Source organism: Rousettus aegyptiacus, unplaced genomic scaffold (genome assembly GCF_014176215.1).
Source record: "Rousettus aegyptiacus isolate mRouAeg1 unplaced genomic scaffold, mRouAeg1.p scaffold_m13_p_5, whole genome shotgun sequence".
Classification (NCBI taxonomy): Eukaryota; Metazoa; Chordata; class Mammalia; order Chiroptera; family Pteropodidae; genus Rousettus; species Rousettus aegyptiacus.
In genome coordinates, this window is record NW_023416308.1 from 119,564,300 (window position 1) to 119,584,589 (window position 20,290).

The 20,290-nt window shown below is 65.1% G+C and overlaps 1 protein-coding gene across 3 annotated transcripts in view; it reads right to left on the reverse strand.

The window, feature by feature from the left end:
• SHANK2 (SH3 and multiple ankyrin repeat domains 2) overlaps positions 1-20,290 on the reverse strand; it is a 303,870-nt gene that overhangs the window by 101,574 nt on the left and 182,006 nt on the right. The gene's annotated exons all lie outside the window — the stretch shown is intronic.

Genomic DNA, 20,290 nt, shown 5'->3' on the forward strand with positions numbered 1-20,290 from the left:
GCGGATGACGGACAGCGTTGGCATCATATAGAGCTTGGCTCAAATCCCACCTCCGCTCGGACCCCAAGGTCACGCTGACCTTCGGAGCCTCACGGCCCCACTCTGTGAAATGGGAATAACGGCCCCGCGGCCTCAGGAGGGGCGAACGAACGAAGCCTGCCAGCCCGGGACGCGGCCGCTGGCCTGGGCCGGTCGGTGTCCACAAGCGCCCTCTGCCACCCAGGAGGACCCACCCTGGGCTAAGGACAGGGCCGCTCCCGAGCCTGGCTCAAGCCTCAGCCGTTCGCCGCCCGTCGAAGAACTTCCTGGCTCACGCTCGTGACTGTCGCGGTCCTGCCCGACCTGTTGCTGCGTAAACGCCACGCTGCCCGGCCCCGGCCATGAGGGGCCCCCGCCTGCCCCCTGCAGGGCCCAGAGCCCACCGCCGCACCGTCTCGCCCCCGCCCAGCACACCCGTTCGCTGGCTGAGCTGCTCAGAGCCTCGGTTTCCCCACCTGCATGGCACGTTATCACACCTGCCTCGCAGGGGCTTTGAAGAGCGGGCGGGACAGGACCCCCAAACTCCCATGCGAGGGCAGGGCCCCCAGCACGGGAACCATCCTCGTCGGCATCCCCATGTGCCCTCCAGTGCCGCACCGTGGAGATGTGGGGTGCTGAGAGACAGTGGCTGCACCCCACATGCTGCCCCAGGCACCACGGCACCCAGCATGGCGCCACACCCCCCACGAGGTTCACGGGGTGGAGCAGAATGGGCACGGACGCGGCGGGGAGTCGGGCAGGGAGAGCGGGGGGCGGGGAGGAGGCAGGAGGCAGACCGCGGGAGGGTTTCGAGGGGCGCGGGCTCCAGGGCACCCCTGATTCCTGGCTGCACCCGGAGGCAGGAGCCGCTCAGCACTGCCAAATGCCGGCTGCACGCAGCTGGCTTGGCCCAGGAGGCCCGAGGAGAGAGCAAGGGGCCCCAAGAGTGAGGACGCAGACGGAGAGCCGGCCCCTCGAAACGGGAGCTCGCCTGCGGGTCCACGCAGCAGAACCGTGCGGCCTCCTCCCGCCACTGCCCCGCCCCCTGGCCCAGACCGGGAGCCCCACACTGGGCCTGAGGAAGGCCCTTCTGGGAGATGGGATGCCCGGGGGCGCCTCCTGCCGGTTTGTGAACCTAAGAACTCTCAGGACGATGGCCACGGCCGGAGGCTGCGCCCCTGAGATGCGGCTTCCACGCAGAGCCCCGAGAGCCAGAGGCTGCCCGGCCCCCGCCCCGGCCCCCGCCCCGGCCCGCCCAGCCCCACACTGCGGGGTGGGGCTCAGCCTCGGCACCTGCGTGGTCCCCACGCTGGGCCTGGTCAGGCCGGCTGGCCCCTGGGGATGGGGCACAGTGAAACAGACGGCCCCCCGCGGGAGTCCGCCACACCCTGCTTCGGCCTGCCCCTGGCCGCCTGGGGCCACGGACCACGTCGCAGCCCGGCCTTCCCACCGAGTCCCTGAAATGCCCCAAACGCGGCCTTCTGATTTACCCGGCTCCTCGCACCCCGGGCCTCTGGGCACCCCGCTGCCCTGTGTGCCCCACTCCTGTGTCTGCCAAGTCCCCCAACACTGGCTAACTCGCAGGCCGGCCGATGGGAGGAGGCCGTCCCCCCCAGACCCTCCCAGCCAGGGGCTGCTTGGCGCATTCCCTCCACGAGGCCCCTTCGCCCCTGCTAGGCTGGTAACCGCGGGCTCCCCGGAGCCAACGTGCATCCCCATTCTCTGACTCTCCCTACGTGACACGGGGTCTGCTCTTGGTGACTCTTTCTACCAGCGTTCATTGATTAAACAACAAAAAATGGGATCCTCCTGTACTTTCCTCAAATGTGTGTTCTGAACAGGGCAGGGGGCACTTTACTGCCCCCAAAATGCAGTGGGCGCTGTGGAAGGCAGAGGGGTGGGCGTCCACCCCCAGATATGGCTGTGCGGACGGCGCACGGTGTGACCGCGGCCGTCACAGAGCCCTGTTTTTACGAGGGCGATTCTGGTGCAGATGGACGGGACACAGCTTGAGGAAGGTGGGGGCACCTCATTCCAGCTCGTACCAGGACAGACTGCAGGCCGCTGCAGACACCCCTGGCAGGCGGCCAGGTGGCGGGGGGCGCTGAACTGTGGCCCGAGGTCCCGCCCTCCCCGCGGGGCCCCATGCTGGGCCTGCGGGAAGGCTACGCTTCGCTCGGTCCAGGAGGGAGAGGTGCCAGGGAGGACAGCTGGCGTTTAGGATTTGTCAGTCACTGGACAAGCTGTCTTGGCAGCGAGGCCAGGTCCTGGAGGAGGTGTCAACACCGAGCCCAGCAAGCCCGGCCTGGAGGGGCCGAGACGTGTCGGCGCGTGGGGCCCCGGGGTGGCTCTGCCCGCCCTGCCCTGCGCCAATGGGAAGGGCCGTCGTGGGCACTGCCGGGGCCCTGGGGCTGGCCTCTGGTCTGGAACTGGAGCTCAGAAGCGGTCGGGGCCAGTGACTGAGCCACCCCGTTAATTAGCGAACCAATGCGGCCATCACTTAAAGCCGAATGAACACCTGCTGGGTGTGAGGCAAAGGACCGGGTGGGTCCCTGGTGCCGGGAAGTGGGGGGGGGGGGCGAGTGGCAGGCATCATGGGTGCAGTGCACCCGCCCCCCACGCCCGGAACGCGACGTGGAGGCAGGGTCTTCGCGGACGTGACTCGTTAAGCCTCTCAGGACGAGTTCACGCTGGATTGTGTGAGGGCCCTAGGAGCAATGTCGGGTCCTCGTCGAAGAGAGGAACGTTGAGACGCAGAGGCGGAGGGGAGGCCGTGGGAAGGCGAAGGCAGAGACTGGAGAGAGGCAGCCGCGAGCCAAGGGCCGCCGGCCGCGCCGGAAGCTGGGGGAGCGGAGGAAGCGCCCTGCCCTGCGGCCTCCAGGGGAAGCGGGCCCTGGTGACACCCGATCCCAGGCTTCCGGCCTCCAGGGCCGGGAGGGGCTTGAAGCCACGAAGTCCGTGGTCGTCTGTTACAGTGGCCTCAGGACCCGCTACACCAGGCAGGCAGGTGTGGCTGTGGCGACCACACGCGAGTGCGGGGCAGGGTGCCGGGGGGTGCGACGGGCCTTTCTGGGGGGGAGGACGAGGGAAAGTGGCATGGCCAGGGGGTCGGGGCGACGCGGCCCCACGGGGAAGACGCTGTGCCCGAGAGGTGAGCAGGAGGGGCACGCGGACGCGGGACGCGGCTCCTGGGCTCGGACGAGCGGGCTCCGCCCCGGTGTGCGGCAGGCCGCGGGGCGACCTCGGCGATCCGGCCGTGCGAGGCCCCCGCCGGCTCCCGGCTCCCAAACCCACGCCCAACTGCAGCACGGGACGGGTCTGCGTCTAGCCGTCTGCGGATTCCACGAGCTCGGCCTCGTCCCCCGTTAAGTTCTGTGTCCGTGAACACACCGTTGCACGGGGCTCCCACTCGCAGGACGGACTTCCTCACCCCGAACGGGTCCCTGGGCCTGTGGGCGACGGCGAGGAAACCACGGAGGCCTCTGGGGGCGTCGCTCCCACGCGCCTCTCGCAGGCCGCAGGCCGCCGGCTCAGAGGTGGGACGCTCGGAATCGTCCGGCACGTTCCTCGGCGCTGAGGGGTAGGGAGTGTGGCCCGCGGGTGCGTCGAACGTGTCTGGTTTGGATCTGGGCTGGTGCCGTTGGAGCTCAGGCACATGGCCCCCGGGTGTGGGGGTGCTGGTGCCTGGGGGGGGGACCCTGGGTGTTTGTTGCCCCAGAAACCCCATTCCTGGAGCCGTCGTGGAAGCACCCCGCCTTCTCGGGGGCAGGGGAACGGAAGCCAGAGACGAGCCGCATCTAAATCGCTCCTCATGTGGCATTTTGGTGACAGAACCTGATGGAGGCAGGAACTGGGACACTATTAGAAAGAGGGAGCTCCAGGGACCAGGAGTGGCAGTGGCTGTCCTAGAAATTCCCGGGCTCTGCCAATCAGGAAGGACGCGGCTAAACAGAGAGCCCGCTGGCTCTTCTGGGGGGCGGGGGGCCTCAACAGGTGTCCCAGCCGGGCAGAGATGGCAGGCGAGGGCAGGTGGCCCCGCGCCCCGCGGCGGCGCTGGCTTCAGAGTGGCGCAGAGGGCCACTCTGCAGGCAGCAGGGCCAGGGCCGGCCTTGTCCTTGGGAAGGCGGCCAGCCGAGAGTGCGCAGGAGGCTTCCGAGTCATCTGTCGCTCGCTGCCGCTGTCACCTCCCAGCCCTCGGCCACACACGCTGCTCCTCTCCGCACCCTGCTTCCTGCTTCCCGGTCAGGCCCGACGGCCCCCTGCCCGGCACGCGGAGGGGGGCTGCCGTCGCTCCCCTCGGGGCCGCCTCGGTGTTCCGAGAGGCATCTGTGCAGAACCGCTCGTGCCAAGGGGGGCTGGGCGGGGGACGCGAATGTGGGTGGTTCATTCACAAACGACGCTGCTCCCGGCTCCCGGGAGCCCAACGCCCACTCGAGCTGGGGGCAGCGTCACTTTGCGTGGCAGTGGTGAGGACGCTGGGCTCTGTCCCCATGGCGCCCACACGCCCACTCCGCAGAGCGGCAGGCTCAGGCAGCCGCTTCTCCAGCTTCTCCGAGCGGCCGTCATGACGACGCCCGGCCCGCCCTCGGCACACCCGGCTCCCTCCCCCACGATCAGCATCGGCAACGCGAGGCCCAACGGAAGCCACAGCGTGCAAAGACGCGACTGGAACTGCATTGTCTCATCGTTTTGTAATGAATTACCCCAAAGCATTTCCTAAACACGGAGGACAGACGGTGGGGAAGACGAAGACTCAGCTCACACACACTCGGGGCGAGGACGGGGGGCGAGAGCTGCTCCCCACAGAGGTGAACAGGAGCGTGGGACCAGCCACGTGGGAACTGAAAGGCCGTGTGGGGCCCCGGCCTCACCACACCCGCTCTGCGACCTCGGCGTCCACATCCTCGCCCGCAAAGCACCGGCTGTTTGTGATAAAAAGTGTATTACTTCTAATGTGACATTTAATATGTTACATATCTAATATCTTCTACACGTGCTCCAGTGGCTTCCCATCAGAACTGGATACAAAAGTCCAAATTCCCCACCATGGCTAAGACCCTTTGTGATCCGACCCGGGCCCCGTCTCCTCCTAAATCTCCCAGTTCCAGCCACGCTGCTGTCTCCTCTCCTCCAACAGGCCGACCTCACGTCTGCCTCAGCGCTGGGCTGGTCTAGAGGGAGGCCCACTTTTCAGTCCTGGCTCTCGCAAGAGCTGGCAGCGGGACCCTGGACACAAGCCTCAGCTGCCTGGCCTGCGTTCTCCCGACCGCAAAGGCCAGAACACCCAGTCGGCGCCTAATTGATGCATATGCACGCGACGAATGAAACCTGAGCTGGGACGGGCCAACGGTCAGGGGCACAGGTGGCGGGACCCGCTGGCCTGGGTGGCCTTGGGTGCAGCGGTTTCCCGGGACAAGGGCTTTCAGTCTGAAGACCAGGCTGGTCCTGGGAAAACGGGGAGGCCTGGGGGGCCGCCGCCTGCAGGAGGGCGCGCGGCGCCCGCAGAGCTCCTCGAAGCGACACCCCGCACTGCTTCCGTCTGTGACCCTCGCAGCCCTGACGCCGGTGCAGTCACTGCCGTGGAGAGTCCGTGAAGCCGGCGCAGGGGGCGTCGGTTCAGGGTCACACGGCTCAGCCAGTGACGGGGTCAACTGGAGACCTTGCCCTCGGCCCTGAACTGAAGGCTCTTTAAGAGGAAACAAACAACCTGGGGACCCGCACGACTGCTTGGCGCCTCAACGAGGGTACAGGCCAGGCCTGCCCCATCTGTTGGTCTCGAAACTGGCCCCAAAAGTCTGCGCCGAGTGGGCCAGCTCCCGAGTCCCTCCGGGGGGAGGTGGACATCATCCACGGCTACACGACCAGAAGCCATCTCCTTTCGTGGGACTCGGACTGAGTGTGGGTGCCACCGGCACCCCAAGGTTTGGAGAGGAGGCCGAGCCTGGGCCGGCGAGGGGCTGGAGGGCTCGCCCTGGACTTGCATTTCTCTGCCAGGCCCACCTGCTCAACCAGCACAGACTCCTGAGGTGGGAGGCCATGCGAAACCCGGGCCAGGCCCCAGTGGAAGGGGCCGCTGTCCCTGTCCACCCCTGCACCACTGCCCCCCTCTGCAGAATATCCTGTTTGTCTTCCAAGTGCTGAAGCTTAGTTAAGAAGCCACGGCACGAAGGGACAGTTCGAACAGTCACGCAGAGCATGAAGGAGACACCTTTCCACGTGGAGCACCTTGGCGAGCCCTTTGAAAGGGGCTCTGTCAAGCTTCTCGCCCAGGGGTTGTCGGACTTTCTATAAATGACCAGAGAGCACATATTTCAGGCTTTGTGGACCGTACGGTCCCCACGACAACGCTTCACTGAGCTGGCTGTGACTCAAAGGCAGCCATGGCACTATGGGCATGGCTGTGTTCCAATAAAACTTTATGTATAAAAACAGGAAGTGGGCCGGATTTGGCCAAGTTTCTAAAGACATGCTCTGAAGACCCTTGAATCGACGCAAGCAGTAACGTACGTGAGGGCCTCAGAACCAACCACACGCAGGTCCACACGCTGAAAGCTCAGGAACGTCTTCGTCTCCCCACACAAGCCACGCATTCCTGTACACAGCTGCCGGGCTTGACATGACATCGGAGACACAGGAGAACACACTTTGGAAGCAGGGTCGTCAGTGGGATGCCCTTGAACGGTCCAGAGGATCACACAGACGGCCCTTTCTGAGAGACAAAGCTTCCCCGCTCCCGCGCCCCTCCCCCGTGACCGTGCCCAGGTTTTCATGCTGGGCTGGCTCAAGCTATGGATGGATCTGAATTCAGGCTTAATTAGTAATAGCAGTAAATATTATAATTATGCTCAGTCTGTGAGCACTTTGGGTGTGCCGGGCACAGTTCTAAGTGCTTCGCTTGTTCAATTAACTGATTCCTCGTGATGTCCACAGAGGCAGATGCTGTCATGACTCCCACTTACGGAGGCAAAAACCGGGGCTCAGAGGGGTCGGGCGATTTGCACGAGGGCACACAGCTGGAGGCCGGGCAAGGATGTCTGGGGCTGGAAGCTGCATCCTAGGCCCTGTCGGTTGCTGGCTGGGTGGGGAGCAGTCCCTAGGTGCTCCAAGCCTGCCCCCTTCCCCCGCCCCAGACAGTGATGGAGAGAGAAGGACCCATGGGAGGGGGCATGTGTGGCTCTGCCAGCACACCCTGGAGAAGGAATCGCCGACTTCCTGCCTATATCTGAGACGCCCAGGGCGTACCCCGGATGCACCCCGGGGATTCTGCTGGTGGGTCCTGCCCCGCGTCAGGCAGCCGGAACTGGAGGCGGCGGACCGCGTGATGCCGGGAGGGAGGCACACGGCGGGCCGAGCAGAGCCACAGGCAGAGAGGCCTGCACGCCTGGCGACTGGCACAGGCGAGGCGCGTGACTGCGCGCCGCCGAGATACGCGGCTGGCCGCGTGCGCGCCGTGCTTCGTGATCCCGCCGGCGAAGGAGAAGGCCCCCCGGCACGGACGGCAGAGGCGTGCTGCCCTGGGGCCCCATCCTCCTCTCCCCCTGCAGCGGGCTCTCTGTGCACGCCGTCTCTCCATACTGAGCTCCTATTCATTCTCCGAAGCCCACTTTCAACAGCCGCCGCTTCCGGGAGGCCCTTCTCGCTGCCCGTCATGAGTGTGTGTGCTTAGAGGCATGGCACGGAGCCCTGTCCCTCCTGCATACCCAGCTCCTGGCCCTGCCCCGGGCAGCCTCCCACTACGGAGGCTGGAGAAGTCGGATATTTGCTTTCCCAGCCTCCCTTGCAGCTATGGGTGGTCACAGGACATGGTTTTGGCCAAGGAGGCCCAAGGGCAGGTCTCCCAGGGCCCTCTGGGAGAGATTTTACTCAAGACAGAGATTTAGGAGTGCTTCTTGGCCCTCTTTCCTCTATATTCCTGCACAGGATTTGCTCTGATGATGTGATACTTGGAGCTGTGGCCACGATCTCGTGCCCATGAGGGAAATGCTGAGAAGCTTGCAGAGATGCCACTGACCCGTGGAGCAAATGCTGGAGGTGCCCTTCTCTGGGCTTGCCCTTCTCAGCCACCATTAACGGTTTTTTTTTTTTTCTTTATTTGCGGCCAAAAGCTTCCTAATGGACATTTGTAGGCTGGAGTGGGGAGGGCGGGCAGGTTGATCATGAACTAGCAGATGTGGGCAAATGACCAGAAGTTGGGGTGGTTACACTTTCTGATAAATTGAGCTGCTTCCAAGTGACGTCTGGGCTGGGAAAGGTTCACCCCACCTGTATTCTCCTGATGACTCCTCATTGGCAGTGGGGACCCAGGAGCCCTGGTGACACAGGTCTGAGGTCCTGCACAACCTTTGATTTCACGAGGAAGATTTGATCACAGCCCCTCGCCTCAAACCGACCCAGTTCAGAAGGTTGAGAGCTAAACAAAAGTCATTTTCTCGGTCTTAGCCAAGGCTAATTTCCTGCTAACCGTGACACGGGCTCCTGACACAGTCCAGCTAATCCGGAGTATACTGGCCATAACCAGTATGTTGTTGTGCGGTTGGGGACACAGACACACCAGAGCCAGGGAACATCTCAAAAGCCAACTTAAGTACAGAATGATAGATTTTAGACACAGATGGTGTGCATCTTGAGAACCAATATATCTGCCAAGAAGGACTCCGCGTGGTTAACTGGCCCAAATTCGTAACCAGAGCCCAGCGGCCACTGCTGAGAGAGGCCTGCCTTTCACACTCTGTTTTGAGGAAAAGCCACAGACCGAGCTGTCAGCCTCCTGCACTGGGCTCCTGTCATGAGTCAACCCTTTTAAGGGAGTTCCTGGGATTGTCTTTCAACCAATGAGCTGAGACCCGCCCAGTCCAATAGGAACTGTACAGCTATGTCCTCATTTGCATGTACACTGACCCATCAGAACGGATCCGTAATGTCCACAGAACACGTAGTTTCAACCAGTCGAGATGCCTGCAGTTTGAATTCCTCACCTGCCTGAAAATGGACCAGTCGGGGAACCAGGGCGGGCCCTTGCTCTCCAACAGGTGGCTGAGCACACTTGCGGTTCCCACTAGAGGCTGCGTTTCCGAGTTTGCAAAATGTTCACCCGAGTAAAACGTCTCCTCTTCCCGCGCCTCAGACCAGGAACTGTTCTTTACAGCAGGGACTTGGGGACGGTGCGGGCCAGCACCACCTGATGCACCTGCTGCCTTGGTGGCCAAGCTCGCCCACTCCGGAAAAGAGGCACAGATGTCAAGTCTTCCCGGTCCGTCGTGTCTAGCTGAGTGGCGCACTTTCTTCTCCTGAAACCAGCACGGTGCTGAGCCTCCTCTCACCTCCAAGCGTCCCAGGACACTGAGGCTGGTGCCTCCCACCTGACAGCCACGCACGACTGTGGAGGGTCACTGGCTTAAACCGAGCCCCCATGCCCTCCGACCTTCACGGATGGCACAGACAGGTCTCCGGAACTCAGGCTCCTTCGGAGCTGGGGAGTCGCTCACACCCTCTCACGCTGCCCCCCGAGGGGAAGCACCCTGACCAGGCCTCTCTAAGCCAGGCCGCTGCTTGCACTCACTGCCCTCCAGCTCCGGCTGTCTGCGGGTTTCACCCTAAGGAAGACGATGTCTTACGACTGAGGCCCCTGTCTCCCTGCCTCGTGTCCCTTCTCTGTGCGGGAGGACCCGCCCCGTCGGCTCCCTTCCACGTCTCCGCTTGGGTTATCCCCGCCGTTCCCCACGGTACCCGGAAGACAGAGCTGGCAGCGCGGCACGCTGGCTCACCCTCCAGACACGCGAGTCAGCCGGTCGCCAGGTTGCAGGTGGTCTGAACTTGCGGGGGGCGAAGCCCTAGACTGTGGCTTTCCTTAATGGTCCCCTGTTCTTCGAGGTTTTCTAATTCTCGTCTGATTGTCCCCATTATTCTTTGTTAAAGCCACGGTCCCAGTGTAGGGCTGCCCGTTCCAGGACATCCGTCTCGCCCCGCCCTGGGCCGAGGCAGCTGACCGGCCTGTCGAGGCCCTAATGATGATCTGCTCGTTAGCGTGCCCGGACGGAGAGACGTCTGTGCAGTCTGCATGGCTCCGGCGCCTGCCGCCTGTCTGCAGGGCCCAGCCGCACCTATATTTATCTTCCTCCATCCTTCCTTCCTGTCTTCAGAAAGACGCCTTGTCTTTAGAAAGATAACCAGCCTGACTTCCAGTCTGCATATACTCCCCTTCTACCCACGGACTCCCAAGCGCTCGCTCTCACTCATCAAGAGGACCTGAGAGTCTGAGGTTATCAAGACAAACGTCAGCTACGGCCCACTCACTGGAACTTCCCTCCTTCCGCGCCCTCTCGTCACTTCCTTGTCTTCCTCTCCTTCCTCCCTCCCCCCACCCCCAACCTTCCTCCCATTCCACTGAGAACGGATGACAGTCCAAGGACAGGTGCCTCGCACGGGTTTACAGGGACGCGGACAGTACAAACGTCACCAACGGCGACAGGGCTGTGTTCCCGGCACGCGGGGCCGGTGGACGCCCATCCCCTTTCACACGACAGACTTGGGAGGGAGGCGCTGTTTCCTTCCCTACTTTACAAATGGTGGTTCAGGGAGGTTCGCCGAGTACCCCAAGGTCACACAGCTGGCGCGGAGCGGAGCTGGGCATCTGAGGGGGGAGCCTGCTCTCCGCTGTAGGGAGCTGCCCCCTCCTCCTAGCGTGGGGCAGGCCCACCTGCGGCCCCCCTCAGGCCACCAAGCTCCTCCCGGGGCCCTCAGCATCCTCTCTTGGGATGTGCGTTGTTAGCACTTGGAGGCCTGGGGCCCACTTCCTGTCCCTCCACGACTAGTAGAGCAGGCCACTGTGCACGAGGTGCTAAGGGAGCCGGGACGGGGTCCTGCAGCCACCCTGCCGGGTCCAGCCTCACTGCTGCCCGTGCCCCGCCCTGCCCCGCCCCTTGCCCAGCCCGCGGCTGTCCGGCGCCTGCCTGATGCCAAGGGCCCGCTCTGCTCACCGCACGGCAGCAGTGGCCATCTGAAACGACTTCCCTTGCCTTCCCGCCCGCTCCCGGGGGCCCCACTGGGACCGGAGCCTCGGGAGGGTGGGGTGCTGCGCGTCCTGCTGGCCACGCACGCCCGGGCCTGGAACGGTGCCGGCACATGGGTACCTTCTATCTGCGGCCCCGCCGGAGCTCAGGCCTGGCCCCAGACCTTTCCTCTGTTGTGGACATAGTCCACTGCTGCCCACCGCCCCACCCCAGCGCTGTGCGAATCAGAACGGACACCCCAGCCTCGGGCCCTGCCTCTCCGTCTGCCGGCGCGCACAGTGATCCGTCTCCAAGTCCGCAGGGCCTGGGGTGTGAGTTCTGCCTCTGGGGGTGCGCGACCCCCCACCCCGAGCCACGTGATAACGGTGAACCAGGCCCAGAGAAGGGGCTGGGCGAGTGGGAAGCCGGTGGCAGGCGGGTCTCAGTCCTGGACACACGCGGGGGGCAGTGCTGGCCGGAGAGCGCTCCCCCGAGACGCGCGTCCTTCTCGGACACACAGTCTTTGCAGGTGTGACTAAGGTAAGGGTCCAGGGGAGGTCACCCTGGATTTGGGGGTCCTAAATCCAGTGAAGGGACAGAATAGGGTGTGACATAAAGAGCAAAGGAGAAAGGCAGAGACTGGGCTGAGGCGGCCGCTCGCCAGGACGCCCGGAGCCCCCAGGAGCTGGAAGGGGCAGGAGGGACCCTCCCTGGAGCCTCGGGGAGGGGGCGGAGAGGAGGACGGTCCTGCCTCACCTGGGATTCAGACTTCTGGCCCTGAGAACTGGGAGACGATGAACTTACGTTGTTCTCAGCTGCCTGGTTTGTGGTCATTTGTAGGGCACCCCTGGGTGCTCACGCAGGGAGTGGACGGCCAGGGTGCTGTCCCCTGTCACCCCCGGCTCCGTCCTGGCTTAGGCATGACACCGCGGCTCCCCCTCCCAGGATGCTCCGGCCTCACCCCAGGAGGCCACTTCGGTTGTCACTGGACCAAAGTCGAGGCGTGGGCGGGGCTGGCTCCCTCCAGGGACCCCCGGCGAGGGCCCTTCCTGCCCCTTCCAGCTCCTGGTGGTCTCAGGAATTCTTGGCTTGTGACCACATCACTCTGCCTGTGGTCACATGGCCCCTTGTGCTTACGTAATGCCCCTCTGCCTCCCTGTCGTAAGGACACTGATGATGGCACTCGGAGGCTCCAGACAACCCCAGCCACCTCCCCATCGTAAGATCTGTAAAGATCCCCTTCTCTGTCACATCGGGTGACAGCCACGCGCTCCAGGGGTTTGGCACGGTCGTCTCGTGGGGACGTCATTTGGCCAGGTCTCTGAGAACAGCATCTCTGCACACTCAATCCAACTTTCAGAAGGACGCACGAGAAGAGACAGCGAACCACCGTGGGCCCCGTCCCTGCCCCCCCACCCCCCGGAACCCACGTCCCCTTTCCCAGGGTCGCTGCCCCATCATCCATCCTACCTACCCGCCACCCGGAATGTGGGGAACGGCTCCCAGGCCCCCAGGGTCGCAGACCCGCTCCCCGGTTCCCTGACGCCGCCTGCCCCATGCTGCCCCCTGTCGGGGGGGAAGGCCGAGGCGGGAGTGGGGTAACAGGCCAGCCACCTGTGCATGTCACGTGGGTGGCGGCACCGTGGTGCCGACGGGTGACCCCTCCCTCAGAACCCGGCTCAGACCCTGACTCCAGCCCTGGCCATGCCCCCAAGGGGTGCTGCCCGGGGCCCCCTGCCTTCTGTCCGAAAGCCCAGAAGCTTGGGAAAGACAGTGGCCCACGAGCCAGGAGGTCGCACTCAGAGCAAGGGGCAGGGAAGCAGCGACTCCACCAGGAGCCAGGCTGCCGAGGCTCAATGCCGGCCTTCTCCGGGCCTCCCTCCTCCCGCCTCCCAGGCGTCCAGGGCAGAGCCCTGCCCACTGGCCTCTCCCCTTCGCTGCTGCCTCGCCCCTGCTCATCGACAAGCAGCCCGGGCTCCACCGGGCCACCCGCAGGCCAGGGGCCCGCGGACCCGATGGCGCCATCTGCCACACCAGACTCCCGGCCACCGTGCCAGCCCACACCTTGACCTTGATTGTCGGAGCGAGGTCTGGATCAGCATGTGCCCGAGGAGCAGAACCCTGCTTGCCGCCTGGCAGCTACCCTGGAGTGTGGACGGGGGTCCTGGAGCTGCTGACCATCTGACCCCCACCTCCCGAGGTGCGGGGAGGAGGCGGCAGGGTTCTCCAAGTTGCACCTGCTCCCGAGCTCTCTCCGGGCTCTCCCGGGGCCAAGACGGCGCCTGGCACGTCGTCCCACCCTGGAGGGAATGACGGCAGCAGCCTGTGGGCACGAGGCCCGCGTGGGGCACGGTTCCTGCCCCACGTCCCCGACCTGCCCTTGCCCCTCGCGCTCCACCTGCCTGCGACGGGCCCAGGCCAGGACGCAGAGCCAGCGTGGGCCGAGGCACAGGGCGGGGTGCAGTGGGAAGGGAGGTTCTCCCGTGGCACGGAACCGCACTGCGCCCAGTGCAGGCTGCGGGCAGGCGGGGAGCGCGCATCTCACAAACGCCAGGCGGGGCTGGGGCGGGCTCCTACCAGCCATCGGGCGGCTGTGGGCCCGTCCTGCGGGCTCTGCACTCAGTGACCTCACGCTGGCAGCTTGAACTCGGCCACGGGAGGAATCGTCACACTGGCAGAGGCTGCAGGGCGGAGGGAGGCGGGAACCAGCGAGGGGGGAGGGGCGTGGAGCCTGCTGGTGCCGCCGGAGCACAGAGCACATCTGGGGGCCAGTGAGAGCCCCTCGTCCAGCTGCCGGACAGTGGGGCCCTGGGAGCCGCTGCCGCCTGCTCCGCCTGGTGGGGAACGAGGCAGCCTCGGGGGCGCGCTGGGGGCCAAGCCGGGGCCCAGCCTGGAGGCACACGGGACGCCAGCCTCCGCCTCCTCCACCCCGGCTCTCTCCGGCCCCGCTCCCACCCCCCCACACCCACTTCCCACCTGGGGACATACTAGATGTGGCCTGAGGGTGCTCTGAGCCCGACGCAGCCCCGTGCTGAGGGGGGCTCCTTGCTGCCACGCAGGGGCCACTGGGCCCAGAAAAACAGTGCTGGGGCCTCCCGGCTGGCCCCACTGACCAGGCCGACCCGAGGCCGTGTGTCCTGGGCCGTCAGAGCTTTGGCTTCTCCCCAAGAGCCGGCTGTCCCGGAGTGTCCCGAGGGCCACACTCACTACTCCAGGAACCAGCCTCCAACCCCAAGGTCACGGGCTCCCCACCTCTGAACCGAGCGGTTTCTGAGCTCGGCCCCAGGAGGATCAGGAGGACACTCCTGCTGTTTTGGGGGCGTCTGAGCACGTCCCCAGACAGAAGACACCCCGCCCCCAACGCCTTGCTTTGGTCTGAGCCCCAGAGCCCGGCCCGTGCCACAGGAGAGTGCAGGGGACGCTGGCTGTGACGGGGCCGGGGTCCACTCACTGCTGGGGGAGCCCTCGCCGGGCCAGCCCAGCCCGCCGCCCCGGGCCGTCCCGCGGGGCTCGGAACTGGAGCACACCTGGGACCCACACTCGGCGCCAGCCCGTGCTCAGCTCCCTGCTGGGTCTGAATCGCGAAGCCCCCGACGAGGCAGAATCAGCCGCCAACCTGCCGAGTCTCAGACGCCGCCGGTGGACAGAGAGCAAACGCACTTGTGTGGGTCACGGGGCTGGCGACTGGGGGGCCGGGGGGGCGTGCGGGTCGCTCTGGCCCTGGGCATCGTGCACCCCTCCCTGGCCAGGCCGCGTCCACCCCTCTCTCCACTCGGTGGACCCAGCGTCCCTGGGACCTGTCGCTGTCCTTCCCGCCCATCCCCAGGCCGCCTGGCCATGCTCCCTCCAAAACGATCGGATCTCCGCCCGGATCCTGCTTCGGGGCATCCGGCACACGCGCACGGGCACCTGTGTCTGTCGCCGCCCTGGCCGGGGAGGGGGCGAGGCGCACGCCGTGCAGCCGGGCGCTGCTCTGAGGGCCGCCGCGTGTGCGGACCGGCCGCCCGGCGGCCGCCTGCCGCACTCCAAGGGACCAGGACCCCCTCGCGCGCCTCAGATGCTTATCCCGCGGCCGACGGGAAGAGCTCTCGAACATAACGACGTGGTTGTCAACATAACAACTCAGGCAGACGGGCTGGAAGCTGAGGGCGTTTCCCAGAGCGCGGAGCGGAAAGGCAGAGAGTGGGCCGGCACGGGGCAGCGAGGGGCAGCGAGGGGCAGCGAGGGGCAGGCGGGGCGCGGTCGGCGTCCACAGGACGTCCAGGGAGACTGGGACGGGGAAGCACGGCGGTTCTCAGGGGAGTGGAGCCAGACGCGGCTCCCCCCACCCCCAACCACCACTGTGCGTTTTGTGGTTTCAGCTACCGCTGGCAATTGCAGCCCGGAAAAATGAAACGGAAGCTTCCGGAAACAAGCGATTCGCGTTGAGTTGCGCACCGTTCTGAGCAGTGACGACATCTCGTGCGACCCACTCCGTCCCCCCAGGACGTGACTCGCACCTCTGCCCAGCGCCTCCGCCCCATCCGAGCCCGCACCCGTCCGCCCCTCAGCCGGCTCGGTGCCCCGATCGGCTGTCACGGGGTCAAGTGACCCTCGTTCCACTGAACGGTGCCGCGTCCACGCCGCTTTCGTTACAGCGTGTTGCTGCAACCACTCTACTTTATTACGAGTCATGGCCGTTAATCTCTTGCTGAGCCTGCCTCGTAAGGCAGACTTCGTCACGGCCACACACGGACGGGGGAGCTCTGTACGTGCGCATGTGAGCGCTGGTGCCGTCTGCGGTTTCGGGCATCCACCGGGGGGCTGGGCACGCGTGCCCTGTGGATAAGGGGGCGCGACCAGATTTGCAGAGCTCAAGTTGCTTCAGAACAGCGAACACCATAAATGGCAGGACTCACACCCAGACCCAACGCTGGGGCACTTTAGGGCAGCAAGGAAAAGCCGGGTCTGATGAAATTCCTACGAGGCTCTGAGAGGGTCCCCGAGCGGCACCTCCACCGGGGTGAGCCCTGGACAGCGCCCCGAGCTCTCACCGCAGCCAGCCGGGCGGGACGACCCTGGGGCCACATCTTTACCGTGCGGGAGGAAAACTATGTTATTCTGAACCTGGACTTCTACAGGGCTGTTCGCGGGGGACCCCACCCCGCCCTGGGCGGACCGCCAGAGGACCACGAGAGAAAGAGGAGGGCCTTTCTGCGCACTGCTGAAGGGGACAGGATTCTTTCCCCACGAGAAAAACACAAGGGCGGCCAGAACTCCAGGAGAGACGAGAGCTTCGTGAGCGAAGCGTGGGCGCTGTCTCCGCCCCGCGTGGACCCAGCGGCATGAACCGGCCAGCCGAGGGCGGGGGGCGGGGGGGGGGGAAGCCCCTGGCTTGGGCTGTGGAGAGACCTTCCCTCTCACGGGCGTGCCATGGGGGTCCGCGTCCCCGCCGGCTGTGGAGCAGACGCCACCGTTTGCGTTTCCATGGTAATGCAGGGCTTGCCGCCGGCTTTGCACTTTGCATCCAACGTATCGTGCCGGCAGAAACGGGAAGACTTAAACATGGATGTAAACAGAGCAAAGGGTCAACGGATTCTGGCTAAAACGCTTCAGACACGGGAGGAGTTTGGGGAGCCCTCGTGAGTAGTCAGTCAGCAGAACGGGGGTGCGACAGGGGCGCGGTGGGGGCTGTGCCAGCCTCCACTTTGACGGCAAAGACTCAGCGAAGCCTCACGGCGTCAGAGGAAGAAATGAGGGTTGGGGGGGGCACTGGAGGAAGGAAGCAAAACCAGCTCGCAGCGGCTGCTCCGCCACGCGGGGCACGTGACCGCGGCTGGGCGAGGCGGAACGGCACTGCTTCCTCGCACTCCGAGCCCCGAGCCCCGCCTCGTGGTTTGGAGCAAACGCTCTACCTGGGCTGGGTGAGGACCAGGCCCCCTGGGCAGTCAGGTGCTGGGGTGTGGACAGCGTGGACGAGAGCGGGGGGCCTGGCCTGGGGGAGCGGTGGGGGGCCTGGGAGGGGGCAGGAGCCCGCAGACCCTGGGACGGACTGACGGGGGCCGGGGAGCAGGAAAGGTGGGTGACGGGCGGGGGTGGCCCCAGCGCTCCCCGTGGGCACTGGCGGTGCCGTGCCCCGTGCTGGAGAGAACATGGAGAAGAGCAATGTTGGGGGGGCCGTAAGGGGTTCGGGTTGGGGTGCATTCCCGGGGCTCCGACTCCCAGCCGCCGTGGGCAGGCGGTCGCGCGGGACGGAAGCCCAGGGGTGTGCAGCTGCGGTGACGTCTCACTGGGCCTGTGCCCGAGAGCCACCTCACCCTCTTCTCGGTTTCAAAAAATCACAGAAGCAACACACACTCGCGAAACGAGAACACAGGCACGCGGGAACGAAAGGCAGACTCCCCGCCCCCGCCCCCCCCAAAAGCGCTGCCCTGGCGCAGCCGCCGGGAAGGACAGGCAGAGACGGAGACTGCTTCCCGGGAACGCGGCCCGCGCACACGCGCACACGTGGGGCCCGCTTTTCAAGTCTAAGCGATGACAAAACAACGTGAAAGCGTAAAGTAACGGTGGAGAGAGAAGGGGGGCAGTCGACGCCGCCGCGCGCCTCGCCGTTCAGTCCCCACCACCCGCACGCGGAGGCGGCCGCGGGAACGCCGAGCTAGCGTTCCCAAGGGAGCCAGCTGCCCACGCGCGTCCGCGACTCGGCCTCCCCCGGGTCTGTACGGCACGTGCCTCTGAGGGGCTGCCGGCGCCAAGCCCGTGCCCGCTCAGTCACCCCCACGCGGACGGCCCTGGGCCCGGGGCCCGCGCTGGAAATGCGGTCTGCGCTTTGCAGACGGGTGGGAGGTCAGAGGGGGGCAGCGAGGTGCCCAAGGGCACCCGGGGGCTCGGCCGGAAAGTCAGACAGAAGACTCAGGACATTGTTCCCAAGGGATTTAACGGGCTTCGGATAACACACGCATGTGCTCCTGCAGTGAGGTCCATCTCGGGAAAGGTCCTCAGCAAATGGGTGACCAGGGCTCGCCGTGGGGAGAGAAACTTGGAGGCCGGTGGGTGTGGGCGACCGGAGGACCCCCTCTTCATGCTATACCACTCGCCGCACGTTTTGAATTCCTAAGCCACATGGATATGTTTCCAGTCACCGAGTAAAGACGTGGAAAGGGTGGACTATGTTTGGAAGCCGGGAAAATGAGCCACTCTGGGTCCAGACAGCACTGGCCATCCTAATTCAATCTCTAGGAGGAAGCCGGTCTCCCCAGGCGACGGGAAGAGTGGGAACCGGCACCTTCTCGACCCGTTCCCCACATGGGCCCAGGGCCACGGGCCCGCCCGCGTGCCACTGCGGATGGGCAGGAGAGGCCCTGCCGAGCCCGCTGCCGACAGGGGCTGGGCGTGCCGGCCGCTGGCTTCCGGGCGCCCCACCCCACACGCCCCGGAGAGAGAACCATCCTCGCCCTCCCTCGTCCCCACGTCCAGCGCCGTGGCGGGTCCCGTCTGCTCTAACTCGGCCCCACATCTTGAGGCCGACCGCCTCTCTCTCCCGCCTCCTCCGCCAGCCCAAGCCGCCAGCGTCCCCGGGCCCGGATGGCAGCCGTGGTCTCATGAGGGCTCTCCGCTGGTCCTCCTGCCTGTTTCCCCCCAGCGAAGTTGATCAGGTTGCGTCGTCCTTCTGCGGAGGGGCGTCGGGCATCCCCGCCGCAGGCACGGGAACGTGCACGCTCCCAGCACGGAGCCCGGGGCGCACGCAGCACGTGGCCCTCGCGCCCTTTCTGCTCGCCGCTCCTCCTGGGCCCAGCCCCCCCTTCCCACCGCAGTGCCCCTGCGGGGGACGGAGTCCTCCCCAGACTCCAGGCTTTGACACCAAGGCCACTGTCTCGGAGACACCTTCCCTGGCCCCTGGCGTAGAGCTGGCCTGCCCCAACCTGGCCCAGAGGCCAGCACTGAGCACAGAGAGGAGTCTCTGCTTTATTTGATAACCTCGTTGTTATCATCGGCTGACTAGACTTCGATCTAACTGAAGCCAGAGACAGTGCTCACCTTGTCTACCCCCATGTCCTCAGCCCCCGAAAACTCAGGCTTTGATGAATCTTGGTTAAATCGACGTAGATAAATAGATGACTTAAGTGGATGAGTGACTGGCTGGCTGGCTGGATGGATGGATGAGGGGTGGGCGGATGGATAGGCAGGTGGGTGAGTGACAGGTGGGTAGATGGATAGTCGGATGGGTGGATGGCGGACAGATAGGTGGGGGTGTGTGGTTGGGTGGATGGATGGATGGATGGACAGATGGACAGATACATGGAAACGATGGATGGGCGGGTGATGGACGAGTGGGTATATGGATGGGTGAGTAGACGAACGGGCGGGAGAATGTGTGGGTGGAGGAATCGAGGGGCAGGGGCGGAGGGATGAGTGGGCGTGCGGGGGGATCACCGCGTAGATGGCTGGCTGGCTGGCTGGATGCAGAGCTGGCGGGTGAATGGGTGGGCGGAGTCTGTTCAGACCCTGGGGTCTCCCCTGTCTGCCCCAGGTAGAGTCCTGGACACCCAAGGCTCGTGAAGCTGGGGGTCTGATCTAAGGGGAGTCAGAACCTGAGAGTCTGCTGCTATGCTGAGAAGTGAGGCCTCTGACATCTCCGTAAGGCCCCGCGTAGAAACGGCCCCGGGCTCCCGCTTCCTGGCCTGGGTCGTGTGCCCGCCCTTCCCGGCCCGCCCGTCACGCGTGTGCTGGGTCGGTGGCAAGGATTCTGCTGCGCAGGACGCGGCTAGGCAGCCGGACACATCCCGCAACCAATGGGCATGTCCCGGCCATCCCACTTGTCAGCTGAGCCCTGCGTGAAGTTTGTGACGTAGAGCACAAAGGGGAGAGACCTCCCGACTGGTGCAGAGGCTGCCTTGGCTGAGTCTGGCTTCCTCTTGCATTTTCTCTAATGACATTTGCATTTCAGTGGGGTGGCCTCAGCCAGGAGCCGCCCATGGTGGATAATTGGCCGGCAGGGCAGGCGCGGCCCCCAGGCCTCTGCTCTTATTAGGCCATTTCTAGCGTGGATTCTGAAGTGGGCTGATGACCTGCTGGCTGGCTCGCACCCCCCCCCCATGCTTTCTGCTGGCTCACTTGGAGAAGCCGGCCGTCAGCCGCTCACGCTGATGCCCATCAGTCGCCTGGGTTACCGCGGCGTGTGGGACCCACAAGCTCCCTCTTGCCTGCCTGCCACCACCTCTGCTAAGTTCCGGTCTGCATAAGGTCAGTTCCGGGGTGCAATAGGCCCCACAGGCTGCCCCTGCACCCCTTAGGAAAAGCTCCAA